Source organism: Nomia melanderi, chromosome 14 (genome assembly GCF_051020985.1).
Source record: "Nomia melanderi isolate GNS246 chromosome 14, iyNomMela1, whole genome shotgun sequence".
Lineage (NCBI taxonomy): Eukaryota > Metazoa > Arthropoda > Insecta > Hymenoptera > Halictidae > Nomia > Nomia melanderi.
In genome coordinates this window covers 2,453,407-2,469,948 of record NC_135012.1, presented here as the reverse complement: position 1 = coordinate 2,469,948, position 16,542 = coordinate 2,453,407, and the positions used below count along the sequence as shown (strand labels likewise).

Sequence of the window (16,542 nt, the reverse complement as noted above, 5' to 3'; positions counted from 1 at the left end):
CCTCCTTCGACCCCCGTGGCGCAATTCGCGTGCACCCCCGCCGCCCCCTCAAAAAGCAAACAAAAGAGAAAACCAATCTCCGCGAAAACAAAGCAAAAAAAAAAAAAGGAACCGTACATCGGCGAACGAGGCGAGCGAGTGCATTGGTAGGGAGAGGAAGAGAGACGAAAAAAAGCATCAAACAGTATACACGACGTCGAACAAACAACGTCAGACAGGCTACGACGAAAATCGTGTCCCGGTCGCGAGGGGTTGGGTAGGCCGGCGGGGGCTGGACGCGAGGGGAGGCCTGGCTTGGCAGGGGCGAGAGAGATGCGGAAAGCGGGTGTGGGTGGCGTCGAGGGGGCGGGGGGAGGAGAGAGCTGGAGAGAGAGCAGAGAGAACGAGGGTAGTGAATCGTCGGATCGCGGGATCCCGGTCGATCTAGCGGCGCTGGTTCTCCTCTGGAGAGGCGGAAGTAGCCGTGAAAAATTTTCCCGTCGACGTGTGGTGGCCCGTGTACGAGGCCAACGCCGCGCATTTCGCGGTGTTCGGGGTGTCGGGGGTGGTTCACCAGAGAGTGTACCGCGGGTTGGGTCACGGTGGGATGAGTCGCGTCCACGGTGCGCTGGCCGAGAGTGTGGAGCGCCGGACGAGGACGGCTGAAGCGGGAGAAGGCCGGAGCGAGACGGCGATAGAGATTTCAGAGGGAGGAAGAGAAGGATTCGAGGGATGAAGACAGGAGACGCGAGAGGGAGGAGGACGAAGAGATTCTACGGAGCAAGAGAGAACAGGGATTCGTCAGAGAAAGCACGACGAGAGGAGAGAGAGGTTTAACAGGGATAGAGGAAAAGAGAGAATAGAGAGATTTGCCAGAGGGAGAAAGAGGAAGAGAACAGGGTGGTCATTCGAAAGTAGGAACGAGAGGGAAGAGATTTCGCAGAGAGAGATACGGCGAGAGAGATGTTTGACGGAGAAAGAGAGAAAGGGGATGAGAGAGGAGGCAGAACAGAGGTTCGAGAGAGAAGGAGAGAGAGACGGTTATTCGGCAGCGTGGAGAGTCGCGTTGGCGGTGGTTCGGGGGGTGACCGGACGTTGGGGAGGCGGTAGTGGTGGCAGTGGGTGGCCGAAGGTGAGGGTATTTGTTGGCGCGAGTGGCTAGCCAGTCGGATTACCACCGGGAGGGTGATTCGAGGGGGGTTTCGTTGGATGGGTGAGAGGGGTGTGCGCGCGGCTCGCCGAGGGGTAGGAGGTTGCTACGGGGTCCGCAATACACACAGTGGCACTCGACGAAAAATGTAGCCAGAGAGCGACCGCCGCTGGAAAATTTACACGCATCACGAGGGCGAGGCTGAATGGCGAGGGTTAAAAGAGCATCGCTAATGGCCACCGCGTCGGTTATTTTGTGGATTTTTATAATACGACCGGGCCGAGCTCGTGTCTCTGCCTCTCTCCCGTCTCTCTCTCTCTCCCTCTCTCTGTCCCGCGGTCGTTCTCTCGCTATCTGTCTCCGCGCGCCGGCTCTTTCTCTCTTTTTATCTGTCCCACCGACACACAGAGCTGGACACAGCCGATTCCATCAGTTTTTCAATCCGGCTGATTTTCCTTCGCGTACAACCACCGTCCACCGCCGCTGCTCACCGCCCCCCCTCGCTCCTTTCCCCACCATCGAGCCGGTTCTGTGTGCTACGCCGCATTTACGTGGATGAAATTGAGCGATAATGAAGGGACGATTCGATTTTCCTTGCAAGCCTACGCGCGTCTGATGCTGAACACGCTTTAACGGTGGATGTCCGGTGTTGACTGTCTACCCTCTGGCCGAGAACGCGGATTGGAAGGTATGTTTTCATTGTAGTCGATGGCAGAAGGGTTTTCGAGTCGAAATGTTCCGTAGGTGAGCAGGTGTTAAGTTTTCTGTAGTTTCGTACGAAGATTCGTTTGTGTGTACTAAGGAATAATTGTTCGTGTTCGATGGTGAAGAATGTTTCGTTACAAATTGATAATTTGAAACTCTTTTTTATTCCGGTGTGACAATCAAATTCGTATCCTCTGACTAGCCTTCAGAAATAATTTCAGCGACAACGGGACGCGACGTTTCTCGCCCTATTAAGACAGAGTAAATTTGAAAAAGTCAGTAATTAATAGCACGCACGCGAAAAGAAAAAATGATCGTTATAGAACGGCCGGTATGGTGCCAAAAACGCTAATGATAAGGAACGCTCGAAATGATTCTGCAAATTATTTCCGAGTTGCGTGAAAGACACGGTGGAAATTTTAATTAGACAGGCAGACGGCACGAGGGCGAGGAATTTTTTGATGAATGATTAAAAATTTACGCGTGTTCCTTTTCGGCCGTGACGACTGCTCGTTAGACGAAAATATACGCGTAACGAGGGGAAATTAACATTTTCCTGTTTAAAATACACGCCTCCATAGAAGTTCGTTGTCGTTTAATTGTCACACAAAGAATGGCCGTCGGCGGATTTAATCGAAGGGGAGTTGACAACCCCCGGCTGCGATTCAGAAATGGCAGGCTAAAATTCGAGACGGTTTTTCCCGTGCCTTTTTTCGTCTTTTTTTAAGAATTCCCTCTGTGACGCCGGGGCTCGTCGCTCTTTACAAGTGGCGAAACGTTCCGGGCGAAAGGAAATGACGCGTTCCACTCGCGGAAACTTTGGCGCCGACCGTGGTGCGGCATTCTTGTTCCTCGGGATTGTCATCGCTTCCTTAGCAACAAGTGTCTAATACTTCATCCCTCCGCGAATAAAGAGAAACTTCACTTGAAAAATTGATGAACCTGCCGGGGCGAATACAGAGCTCGCTCGAACGTCATTAATCACTGATAGACTTCTTTATTCGTCAAACAAGAAAGCTTCGGTAAACAGTAACATTATTCGACTCCTGTAAATTACAAGTTACCTACTATAATTATCAACTGAAACTTCAATTGCTTCGTTCACAAACCTACAAAATAATTAACGGTCACGAAAGCAACTGCATTCAAACAATTCCATTCGAACGATGTTAATGAATCCGTAATCAGTAAAACAATTCTTCAAACATCTATTCAACGTGAGAATCATTCCCAACGCAAAAAGTTCGAAATGCACAGTACCGGTATCACTTGAATACGATAAAAAATATATTAAACGCCTTCTCCGCCCACCGGTCAGATTACATTTCCCCAGTACCGTATCAAGTGTTTTGTTATCCATGTTTACGGATCCAATTCGATATGCATCGAGGAAGCAATATTCACCAACGCCATTCAGAAGCCAAACAAACTATCGACAACAACCAGTATAATGATGAGTGTGCCGGAAACCCATTCAAAGGGTCAGCAAAGCAACCAAAAAATCCGCTCGCAGTGTGAAGGCACATCGACGAAAATCGGTATATCGAAGCCTGGCAAGGATCCAGCAAGAGGATCCCGGAGCCAGCTGCAACGCTGATCCAAACCCTCCATTCCGGATCCATTTAACTTGACGCCGGATCGCCGGGCGGGTTCGCACTCGCCTTCATTTAGCAGGTGAAACAACGGAGAACGAGCGCGTACGGAGCGGTCCCGTCGTCCCCTCGGAGATGGCCGAGGCGGCGCACACCCCCGTAGAGCGTAACGATAACCCAGTGAAATAGATAGTCTCTCCAGGCTGATATCGCGGCGGACGCGAAGAGAAGAGACAGAGTCGACCAGCTCGCTGGCGCTGGCTCGCCGCGCGGGTGTACGGCTGGATGCACGTGCGTGTGCGGGCGAGGAGCGAAGAGGACGGCGGCGCGGAGGGACAGAGAGGAGAGCACAGGCTGGCAGAATCCATCCATATATCGCGGGGCCAACAAACCGACCGAATCTCGACAGGACGAATGGGTAGGCCGCGTTTTCACCGTTGCCACTTCGCACCGTTACCGGCGAGCCACGGCCCGTCCCTCGCCGTGTGTGCACGCGTGTGCGTGTCCCTGTGCGTGCGCGTGGGTGGGCAGTCGAGTGTGTGCGGACGGGTATAGTTACCCGTAACGCGGCACACCGATCCGCCGCACCGGCTACCACTAACGAAAGCATCGTCCAGGGAGAAAGAGCGAGACAGGGTGACGCGGCCAGATATAAAGAGATAAAGAGGAACGAGGGAGGAGGAACCATTCGAGAAACAGAGAGGGAACACGTTCACCGAGAGAGAGAGAGGTATTAGGGGATGAAGAGGACCAAAGCTGAAGCAACGAGGGAGAGAGAGAAAGAGAGAGGGAGAAACAGAGAGAGAGGGACGGAGACGGAAGAGGTTACTGCCAGTGCAGCTCGGCACTCCGCAAATTTTCAACCGCCACCCACTCGACCACCCATCCCCCTAACCAGCCTCCCCCACCACCATCAGCCACGGTTCGCCAACCCCCAACCCTTCCTCTATTCGAGCTCGTTTTTGCCGCGTCCACCGCCAGATCAATGGGGTTGCTAACACGGGTAGGTATATGTGTCCGTCCCCACCGCCCCTGGTCAGACCGGTCCGCCACCCCCCGCGCCTTCCTCGCCCGCCGAACCCTCGACCGACCCTCCGGGCTCACCAACTACCCCTCGTGATGCCTCCCCGCGACTCTGTACAGGGTGATTATAAAGTTTCCGCGGACCGATGCTAAATGAATTGTCGGCCGGCTACGCGTGTTTTGCGCGGGAAACGGGGGGTGGGGGTGGCGGTCGGTTTCTTCCATGGCCAAGCGGCTCCGCGGAGTGTACGGTGGCTGCGGGCACCGCGATTAAGCGTCTCAAGGATGAAGGAAGCGGCGGGCGAGAGTTAATTCCGCAGTTTTGTCGCTCGACCCCTCGCGGCCAGACGGGATTTATCGTGCAGCCACCCTCGTCGAGAAGTTTCGAGGTGGCGTTTGCGGTTTTCACCGGCCGGATGACACCCCCCACCCTCCGACCGAGCCGCGCTTTTTCACGGTGACTTTAGTTTTTAATTGAACGCCCGGAATTTGCGAATCTGCACTCGCTTGCGAGGGGCGCGAGGCAGCCGCCCCTTCAGGTAACTTTGCTTATAACAATTGCGCGCGATGAAACGGTGGACGCGATATACTGGTTAAAAGTTTGGGGCAACCTGGGATGCGTGTGTTTTTGTATCTGGTAATTTGAACTCTGTCAACCACCTCTTTTAGGTTTTGATTAATACAGTATTTCAAACGGGTTGGAGTATTGTAGAATATGTTTCTTTGCGAAATAGCTTCGATGGTTTAGAAACCAATATATAAATTCACTCGATACTAACCCTTTGCTCTAGAGAGGTGACTGTCAGTCTCCACTTGATTTGATTTGCAAAATTATAAAGTCTTATATGTAATATTAAGCTTTGCATGCATCAATATGTGAAATATTGAAGTAAAATAACTTTCCTTCTTAATTCGTATATGTTTCCTCGTTAATTAGTTTCAAACATCCTCTGTATCTCATCGGAGAATATTGTATATTTCTAGCGAAAAACTGTCGAGTGCAAATAGATAGGTTAATAATAGATACAAGAAATCAAGACGTGATTATAATATACAAATTTTAAGAAGTAGAGGAAATTCTAATTATCCATAATACACGAACAACGAAGGGTAGAATCGAAAAGCCGAGTTCATAGAACACAAGCGCGACTTGCTCGCGGCTGGATCCAGTGACCAAACGATCCCCCAAAAAAGCTCCGCGTTGCGGGGCATCGAAATTGCGGTGCGAAAACCGCCCGAAAGACACCCGGTCGATCGGACAGAGTCACAAACCGAGCCGCGCCGCTTGTTTCGCCGGCCCGAAGGGGGTGCGGTGGGGCTGGGGCATGCGGAGGCGAAAAAAAACGTAATTACAGGACGCGTTGGTGTTACGATTGCGGGTTAGCGCGATGACTTTTTTATCAATTCGCACCGCAGGCTCGCGCGCGCGACTTGCAGGAGCCAAGCGGGGGAACGCGTTCGCCGCTAAAGGGGATCGATCGATAATTCTGTTTCGGTTACAGACAATTACGACTGATTCGACCGCTAATCAACGGCACGACGGCCCCCGCCGTCTGGCCAACGATCCGACAAATATCCTCAAAGTGATCCGACGACACACGACCGTCCTAACCCCCGCGCGCACACTTCGCCGTCACCGCGCGCGCGTAAATATCGACGCGCTCGGCTAGGCCAATAAACAAATGGAGCCGTAAAGTAAAATGAAACAAAATAATTCCACGCCGGTTGACCGTTGCGTCACGCACGAAACCGCCGCTGTTTCCCGGCTCGACCGCGTTTTATTATTTCTTCGGGGGCGGTTGAAGCGGGAAATATTGTCTCCGCGGAGGATCGCGGGAAGAAATGAGTCAAAGTGACGTTTGATTCCCTATACTGCCAGGAAGAAGATAATTTCCTAATAAACGATAATAACGCAAGACAACACGTGTCGCGTATAATTAATCCACGGCTTAAATAAAACGAGACAGCCAGAATTTCAGTTTGAAACACCAGTACAATAGAAGATTAAATAACAGAGATTAAAAGAAAATCAAGCAGAAACGGGACACAATTCCCAATTCCCCGAAGGAGATTCAAACGACAAAGACTGTAAACGCTGGAAAAATCTCTGATTAAACGCGGAAGGACAATGGTGCCCCCACTGCCCGCTGCGAGCGAACAAATCCTGCAACTATGCGGCGCCGGACAGAGAAAAAAGAAATAGCGCGAGGGGAGACAAGAGGTCCGCCGGCGTGGTTCGCGTTCCATTCAGCCGGGGCTTATTAAATTCCAGAAACTTAAACACCACCTGTTGAAGGTGTTTCAGTCGCCCGGTCGCGGCGGCTGCCGAAAAAGTCAACCTAACGGGCGCCGCGCCGCGCCGCTACGCGCCGGTCGCAGGGCGCGCGGCCCCTACGCGATGAAATATTTTTCAAACAAGGTCCCGGGCAGAATTTCCGAGCGAAAGTTCCGACGATTTGGCCGGTGGCCAGCCACTTCTGGAACGGTGGTGGTGGCGGCGGCCGCCGCGAAAAATGCTCTCGCTACCGATTCGCCTCTTCCCGGCAGATTAGTCCGGCCGGCCATCATCGAGATCGCCGTTTCAATCGTCGTTCCGATTCACCGGCTCGTAAAACAATGCCCCGCTGATTACTCGATATAACTTTCCAGGATCGCGGCGAGAGACGGCGGGCAGGGGGCGAGGGTGGGGGCGGGGGAAGAGACGCGGATGCAGTTGCAACGGCGGTGCATCCGGGCCAGGCGTTTCGCGATTCATACGCAATGGAATTACCGGTTTACGCGGCCGTTCCCGTTCTACTGTGAATGCCGATAGCTAGCTACGGCCCGTGACTACCAATTAGGACCTTCCCACCGAGCCGATCCTGATATCCTTTCGTCGATATCAATGGATCCTTGCAAATGAAATTTCCCGATCCGATCGATGTCTCCAACGCTGGACGGTCCCGCTTTTTGTTCGCCCGATAAACTGGTTTTTCAGGGACAAAGGCCCGGCTAGAGGTTATAGATATTATGTGCAAACGAAGTTGTCCCGTACTGGAAGATGGCCGGGGGAATTGTAACAGCGAATCATGATGGATGTTGTAAAGATATTTATGAATATTCATGATCGTATGGGATATTAGTGGATTGCATAGGGGATAGAGCATTGATAAAGTGTCTTAACGTACGGGAAAAAAGGAATATATTTTTATAAGGAACGTGGAATGAGAAGATACTTAGAAATCTATCTATCCTCTAAATCTCAACATTCGCAATCTAACAACACGAACCACCGCTGAACAGAGATTCCGACCTTTTCCAACTAACTACCAACTTTCACCGTAACGAAACCGAAAGTGGGATAAGAGACACCGGAACCGCATAGTGTGCGAAACCGTAGACAGCTGACTGCGAAACCGCGGCGAGGACATCAAGAACGAAGCCAGAGAGTCACGTAACACGCTAACCTAGCGCGATCGCCTGAACAGCTGTGCCAGAGTCCAGCATTCTGGAAGACAAAAAAAACGTGAAGATTTGAGTGTGAAAAGACGTGTCTTAGTAGGTTCGATCGGCTGGAGCGAGGAATTCACAGGGGTCCGAGGTCTAGGATCGAAGATCCGACAGCCGCCACGAAGATCGGGAGTAGACGGCTACTTCAAAGTCGCGGGTCGCTGTTGCGGAACCGAGTGCACTCGGAATCCCCAAACATCTGTCAGGTATCACTCCCCCCGGGGCGGCAGTGTCCGCGTTAAATCAGGTGAACGATTCGCAACAATGGAGTCGGGCCCACCACTCCAGGACGCTGTCCGAGTGCAGGATCGCGGAAGTCTTCTGCTTTCTTCTCTTCCGCCCCTCCGACGGCGTGTGTCGCTCCTATCTGGTTCGTTTGCGCGGAGAAAAAATTGTTTTCCCGTGGGGGCACCCGTGGATTCCATTATTCAAGGGAGACGGATCTTCAGAGCACTGATCTTGATGCCTACGTGAGTTTCCCTGGCTTTTGCTGCAGTATCTCGACATTTTCGACAGATTTGCAGTGTGTGAATGATGAAAATATGGAAATAGTATTTTCAAGTTGAGTTCGTTATTTTGCAATAACGTTGAAGTATTTATATAGGAAGATTGCCATTGTTGCTTTGATAACTTCGATAATACCGGAGTTAACACCATGACCTACAACGAGTTAGACTCGTGGTGAAGATTTTCAACATGATTCAACAAATATATGTATTACTCAGTTAATTCGAAATCAAAGTGAATATTATTCCTCTGTAATCAACTATTATGCTTAAAAGGAAATATAGGCATAATGTATGCTTAGAATTTTTCTCTTTTTCCAATAAATTATTAATGACGAAGCAGCTGTATCGACCAGAGTTGAGAAATATACCATAGGCCAAGGGGTTAACACACTTAGGTATGCAACTTCGCTAATTACCACAGCATTGAAGAAAATATAAAATTTCATTCGAATTGATTATGTATTTAATATATGTTACATAACAATATATCTGAGTTTTTCTATGTATAGTGATATAAGTTGACCTCAATGAAAATTGCCATCAATTCAGTTTTCTGAAAATTAGCCAGTACGCAATGTGTTAATGAAAGTATGTTACCTATCGCTGCAGATTTTACACATATCTAAGAGATGTTCTGTATGCAAAGCAAGTTAGATAAACATTTCTAGACTAATTTAAGAACAGTCAATGCTGTCCGTTACCCACGGATCAAAATAAACAACTATTTTGCTATTATCAATGTATTATTTTGAAATGACATTTCTACTTGAAGTAGAATGGACAGTTTTCTTGTATTTCTTGCAAATTGTCGATGGTAAAATATTAGATCAGCTTAGTAGTGAAAGTAAATAGTACGTCAAGGGATTAATCAGCTGGTATCTCTAAGGATCTAGATAAATAATAAAAACACTGAGACATGAATCATGCAACAGAAGACGTGAGTTTCATCGAGAAAGTCTCTCCAGCTTCCAACCCTCGTGCATCTTCAAAAGCTACCCCTCCGCCCTCACACATACACGTGAGCCTGGTTCACTCTCGTAACGACAGATGGCTCGGGTTGGTCAAACTTCGTAGGGTTCCGCCACGGAAGCCTGTTACCTAGCCTCGGGTCACCGGCAGCTTTCACCGAACAATTTCCTAAAGCCCCAAAGAGACACGATTAATTCCTTCAGGCCGTGTTTAAACGGTTGCACGGCGAGCCTTTCAGCAAACAGATCGTGCCGTATAGTCCCACGCACCTGATCTACCAGTAATTTCCCTCGAATCCGATTTTCCTCGCGGAACAATAATCCTCGTGAGGATAAGGGTTCGTTTGCCGAGGCGATCGGTTTCACTTCGTCGCGCGTTTTTGTTGTCGCCACTCCCATCGGCATTCACGTTCCCGGAAAGGGTGGAACACTCGAACAAAGAGTCGATGAAAGGGTTGCCCGAGGAAGCGGGAAACTCCGAAGACATTGCTCGGCTGGCGTCTCAGACGATTCTAATGAATGGGAAGCGCGCTGGGACAATCGAAGGCGGGCGGGTAATTAAGAGAATAATTGTTAGTACTGGGCGGTGTTTCGAAAATGTTTGCCGAGGGGACAGTGTTTGGCTTCTGGTGGCTGAGGTTTGAGCACGACGAGGCGTGTTTGGCTTTCATTCGTTTGACGGTGGTCGGAATGACTTTCGATTTCATGGAAACCATCACTGCCGCCTTCTTCAATCTGGAATACCCTTCAACCCTTTGAAACTGCTTCAATAGAAACATTCGACTTTCTGATGAGATTACTTTTTGAAATTAACTGAACGGAAGTCATATCAATTAACCCTTTGCACTCGAGAGATGACGCTTAGTCACCTGATTTGATACAGCAAAATTATAAAGTCTTACATATAATATTAAGCTTTGTGCTGCATCGTTACTTTGTAATGCATCAATACGTGGAATATTGAAATATCTTTCCTTCTTAATTCATATATGTTTTCTCATTAATTAGTTTCAAAGAAGATCACCTGTATCCTATCAGAAAGTTTTTCACTAGAGATACTTGAACATTCTCTGATGAGATAAAGACGATATTTTGTGCAACTAGAAGAGAAATCACGTGTACATCGAGGAACAAGGCTATTTTATTTCAATATTTCTCAAATTGATGCATTATACGAAGTATAATATTAAATATCAAATGTTAGAGTTTCACTGTATGAAATCAAGTGGAGAGTCATCTCTCGAGTGCAAAGGGTTAAAGAACAAAGATGTTTTGATGTATCAAAATGATTATTAACCATAATAATTTATCTTATTACTGCCTTCGTTATATTATAGATTCTATTCGCTCTTCTTTCACTTACTCATCCCTGTTTACAATCTATACTTAGAATCGATTCAAAGTATAATTCTCTATTATATAATCAAAGAAGCTTGTCAAAAAAATTAAGTTCTCCGAAGCACACAATTATTCGCATCCTCGCGGTCCGAACACGCAGGGGTTCATTCATCCCGACCGCGGATTCGTTCCGAGGCCCGATTCCGGACTCAACAGAGCATTTTCAACGAACTCTGGACCGTTGGAGGGAAACAGTTTCGAGAGGAGGCCGGGAAATTTTCGAACGAATGCCCACGAGCGCGTAGTCGACGCGCGCATCTGCTCCTCTCCTTTTTTCCACCTTCCACCCCGGATAATTCATCCCTGGCTGCACGACCTATACGATTAACACGTCAAAAAGCACAAAGACCGCGTCTGGGTATGTCATGGGAATAATATGTATTTTTTTTCTGCTATCTCCCTCCCATAGACACTGTCTCCGTCGCTCCCATTGTTCGGGGGGCCGAAGACGACCCCTCTGGTTATGTTTGCACACACAAACGTTTATCTGCGGGGCACCATGAAGCACCCCGTGCCTCTCATAGAGAAACGTACAAGGTTCTCCGCGCCGCAAGATAGAGACTCGGTAAATGTTTGCCACTCCTCTTCAACGTCGCGGCGGTCCGTCCTCTTTTCTGCTTGTGATCGCTGCCAGAATCCACTTCTGGTAATCCTTTCGACTATTTCGTGTCATCCTTCCTCCGCGATCAAGTTCCTCCCTTTTTTTTCCTACCTCCGATCTCATTGAGGAGTATTGTGCATGGTTTGCAGAGAGATTACGAATTTGTGCGGAGGCAGGAATAATCCGTGGAGCATCGATGTTTGCGCCTGGTCTTCTCATGGTGAAAGTTGATGCTTAAGGAATTAGGGGTTGGGTTAAGGGTGGACGATTGGAACGGTATTTATCGAGGGGATGATGAAGTAGATGATCGAGGCATTGAAAAAGAAATGTTTTCCCGAGGATCATTTCTTTAGCGTGTTTCGGGAGTGACGGAAGGGGGATGATTTTTGGTAGATCGTGGGGGATGCTTGTCGAAGCTGCAGCGGCCAATCGATGTTAATCGACTCGCAGTTCATTATAAATGGGGCAAGTTTAGAGATTTGAAGCCTGTACGTAGAGACTGCGAAACGCGCATGAAATAAGGCAACGGTCTTAGGGGGTAGTTAAAATGACGTGTTAAAATGGAATTAACACTCGTGCGAGAGTCTTCGGCTGGGAAATATTCGCGACGATCGCCCCTTATCGTCGTGGAATTTTGAATAAACATGGAAATTTCCTTTCTTCCTATCAAAAATGTTTCGAGACGCTTTCCTTTCTGAATCTAAAGCAATAGAAAATTATAAATAAATCTTAAAAAAGCTGAAACGAGTACATTTCGAAGTGAATCCTCTGTTCTATGTTGTAGAAAACATGTTCTACACGATGTCGAGTGGAGAAAAATAAAAATGTCCACCACTCGTCGTTAATATTCGCTCATTTCGCATTAAACTGACGCGAAATCGAATTCTTTATTTGAACAATAAAGGTCTGATTTATCTGGAGGGATATCGTACGCAATTTCAGCGCCGCGAATGAAGTGAGGATTCTTTCGCGCGTATTGTTCCCCTCGATTTTTCCCATCCTGTTTTTTTTTCTTCTCTCCTCCTGCTCTCTCTCTCTCTCCGTCTCTCTTTTTTTTTATTCATTCGAACGAGACCCATAACCGCTAATCCATGTCTCATTAGTGTCTCGCGTCGGTGCATCGTTCCGGGATGCATTTTACGATTCTAATGATGGCCAGCTTGTTTGATTGAAGCGCAGCTACTCTAATAAAATAAATCATGCGTGGTGGAGAGGCACCGGCCGCCGCTGCGAACAGTGCTGTTGGTTCAAATTAATCCCATTGTGCCTGGATTTGGTCGGTGCGCCAATTAAACGGATTATTATCGTCGCTGCCGTCATTACTTTTTGCGAAAAGCAGCTCTGCCGCGCACCGTTCGATCGCGAATTTTTATCCCTCCACTCCGCCCGCCGACCGCGCCGTCCCCTTCGATCACGATTTCATCCCTTTTTCGGTGTCTTTCGCGCAGTGATTGCCTCGACGGGGCTCGTTTCACCAGATGAATTAATTAATTAATATTTCCCACGGTGTTCGATTAATTTTATCCCTCGTGTTTCGTTTTTCACTTTTGCCCGACTATTTCTTCTAACAAAGTAGTGTTTTAAATCAGAAACTGAATAGCTTTCTTCTTCGAGGGAATTGATCAACTAATTTGTAGAAGATAAATCTGTTTCATAGGAAATCTATGAAGTTCTATTCTATTTGACAAAGAAAGGGTGAAGAGAAGTTAACGGAATATTTATTTTGGTGCTTACTCGACTGTTCGTGGCTGTGAAAAGTTTAAAATCCACCCTAAAGGTGCTAAATCACGAAGCAACGACGCAAACCGCTCGTACGACCGCTGTTCACGCTTCCGGCGAACATTAGAAGCCACCCCATAACGAAATGACCGTCGAAGACAATGTAATTCGGGACGCCTCATCAAGCTCGGATGAAACAGACTCGGATTCCCCTGTACTATTACCTCATTAATGGCGCCTTCCATGGCCTCCTGCGATATGGCAACCCTTCGCCCATCTCGACGGTCCCCTTAAGTCCTACTGCTAAGTCCTAAGTAAGGTCACCGAGCAATTTCCGGTAGCCATCTTGGCCGATGGAGACCTGGCCGACGTAAACGCGTCGGTCGAATTCGTAGCACATGATCGCACCCCAGGGCGATTCGAGACTTCTCGAAACGAGGGGGTGGACCGTTGGGGGTGGATGAACGGAATTGAACGCGAATCGTTCGTCGCTGACGTTAACCTGCAATGTTTGACAGTAAAATATTAGTTGCGAGGAGAAACCTGTATTATTTGTGGAACATGTTTATTGTCATAAATTACAGTCAATTAATTAAAAGATTGTTTCTATCGAGGAAGAGGGTGCCGCAGTTTCATTTGGATTAATTAAATTCTATGGGTCATTTCACGGAGATTAACAACCCCTAAACGAACGCGCCCGCGGAGTCGGTAATAGTTCGTAAGGGGTATTTTTAAGGGATGACGACAATGAGTCTTGGGAAGCGTTGATCAACCAGATCCAAGATCCGACGCTGTCCAATCGCGGGGCGCGTCAAACTGAAATTGTTCAATTACGATTTGTCACGTAGCGTCGATTTTCCACACGCATCGTTCTTCTGTTGCGTCCCACCCCACGCGGCCGCGCCGTATGGGGTCCGTAACAATACTACGTAAGGGGCTGCAAGTAATAATGGCCCCAGGGCATCGATCATGCGACGAACGCGGTGCTACAAGAGATCTCAAAAACACACGGCTTCCTGCGAATTGACCGGCAGAGATTTCCGTCTGGATTCATTCACACCCCGATCGGGAATGAAATATCACGAACACATCGAACCCTAAAAGTTCAACGTACTCTAATATTTTAGACGTTCCAATATCAACAAAATTTTTATTTCATCTACAGAACTTGCGTGTTCTCGTCGTAAAATACGAAACAATACCTATTAAAAAGAAAAAACACACCAACCACCGATTTAATCTTCTCACGATCATAATGAAATCTTAATGATCCAATTCAGTAGTATCCCAAATAAAAATATTCCCAAACAATTGAATTAATCTTGAAACCGATTAAAACCTCCATCAAGCTCCGCGCGAAATCTGCGGCATCAGAATAAAACCAGCATATCTCCCGTAGCGGCCGGAACGTACCATCGCGCGGCTATTTTTGCGACACGGGGACCCAGCTAGAGCTTCATCATCGCGCCACAAAGACCCCCGGGTCGGCTAATTACAAACCGGGGTCTCTATTAGCTAAAAATCAGCCGAAACTGGGCGAGGGCCTGGCTGATGCCTCTATTCCGCCGGGCCGGCCATTACGACGGCTGAAAAAGCGCGGCAGTAGGCGGAGGTACGACGGCAATTGATTAAATAACAAGGTAAAAGCCGCTATTACTATTCCCCGCGTCGCGCTGAAACACCGCCCTTTGATACCCATTATCACCGTCTGGTTACCTGTCATTAATACCCGATATCGATGCCTATTAGCCAACGCACCTAATAACCTACAACCAGACTATAATGCTCTCAGCGCGCGAGGCGGTTCAGATTCCAGTGTAGCCGTGCCACATTCTCGGACCAAATGCCAGGCTCGCTTCCCAATAAACGTATCCGACCACCCTCCGCCGCCACCCTCCCGCCCTTCTCCTCGGGGACACAGCAACCCGCGCCGCCCCTCACCGATCACCCCTCTGTCGTCCTTAATTCGAGTCAAGATTACAAATTGATTCCGTAGCAGTCTGTGTATGAATCAGGCGTCACGTGTTCGGGACGCACCCCTCTCGAACGCGAGCGAGGCGAGAGCGCCTAGCTTCGCACCCCCCGCGCAACCCAACGCAACCTAGAGAGAGAATGAGAGAGTGAGAGAGTGAGAGAGAGAGAGAGAGAGAGAGAGAGAGAGAGAGAGAGAGAGGGAGAGAGGGAGAGTGAGTGAGTGAGAGAAGGGAAGGGGGTGAGCGCAACGCGCGTACACCTACACTAAATCTAAACCCGCCAGTGTACACGAACAAAAGCTGGGTGGGGGACACTGTGTACCTACTACCCCGTTTCACACCCATATGTACCCGCTTCGATCCAGACTTCCAGGTCCATCCGGCCGTGCTCCTTCGGGCCACCCTTCCGCTATCTTTTTCAGCAGTTGGGGCGTTGATATGACAGCTCCGCGTGATGACGGACCCTTGTTTTTGGAGGCTCGCCGTCGAGTGCATAATATTTCTCTTGGGACTTTGCCGGCGGACTTTCGAGTCATTTGATTGGTACCGGTGCCTGGGAATGGCGTTGGAAGATCGTTTACAGTGATTTGTTGTTTGCGTTAGGAATCGCATGTGGGGAAAACAGACGTTAATTTCTCCTCGTAATTAATCCTCGAGAATCTTTATCTCGCGAGTATCTTGTGGCTCAAGCTATCTCACATGAATCGTTTCCATCGAAATTAGAAACAATCACCGTCAAACCTTTATAAACCCTCTCGAAGCAACGAAGAATCAAGAGGAAGGTATCTTCACAAACTTCTCACCTCAACCCCTAAAACTCGCCGAAACACAGAAATAACTGGAACTCTCACGGAGTCCACGTTACAAGCAAATAATCAAGAGCCGCGGAGAAAAGAAGAGAGTCTCGGGAGGGGGTGTGTTGAAAGGGCGAGAGAGCAAGGGTACACACCGGTTCCCTTTATCGGCCGACAAACTCGCCGGTGGAAGCGCGTTCCTCCGGCGAGAGGGATCCGCGAAAGAGACGAGGCGGCGAAACAAAAGGGGGCGTAGGCAGTCGGCGGAGTGACGAGGGGTGCGCACAGGTGGGAGCAGAAAACGATCGGGGCAACGAGAACGGAAACAAAAGCGACGCGGGGCGATACGCAGTATGGCGACGCTTCCGGCTCGCTCACCGCACACAATGCACGCTCCCGTGTTAACTTCTGTGCCCCGTGCTTGCTCTTCCACCTCTCGCCCCTCCGTCGCCACCCCCCGTCCCGCCGCTTCCCGTGCATCGTTCCCCACCCACCGACGTCGGGAACACGCGAGACGAGAGCGTTCCTCTCGTTCCCTCTCGTTCCACCATCCCAGTATCCGAAAAGTGCGCCTCGCACTTCGCAGTTACTTGAGCCAGCCTGAAAATACCGGAGCCGACGATACCTTTAATTGCACCCCCT

General features: G+C 49.0%; 1 protein-coding gene and 1 long non-coding RNA gene across 2 annotated transcripts in view; both read right to left on the bottom strand.

Annotated features, from left to right (window-relative positions):
• Positions 1–13,414, bottom strand: part of LOC116427000 (uncharacterized) — a 56,663-nt gene extending 43,249 nt beyond the window's left edge. The window contains exon 1 of the mRNA XM_076373956.1: positions 13,358–13,414. The gene's annotated coding sequence lies outside the window, so the exon portion shown is untranslated. The remainder of the gene's footprint in view (positions 1–13,357) is intronic.
• A 94-nt stretch (positions 13,415–13,508) lies between these two features.
• Positions 13,509–16,542, bottom strand: part of LOC143175304 (uncharacterized) — a 70,478-nt gene continuing 67,444 nt past the window's right edge. Inside the window, exon 4 of the long non-coding RNA XR_013000097.1 lies at positions 13,509–13,635. This is a non-coding gene — a long non-coding RNA (uncharacterized LOC143175304). The remainder of the gene's footprint in view (positions 13,636–16,542) is intronic.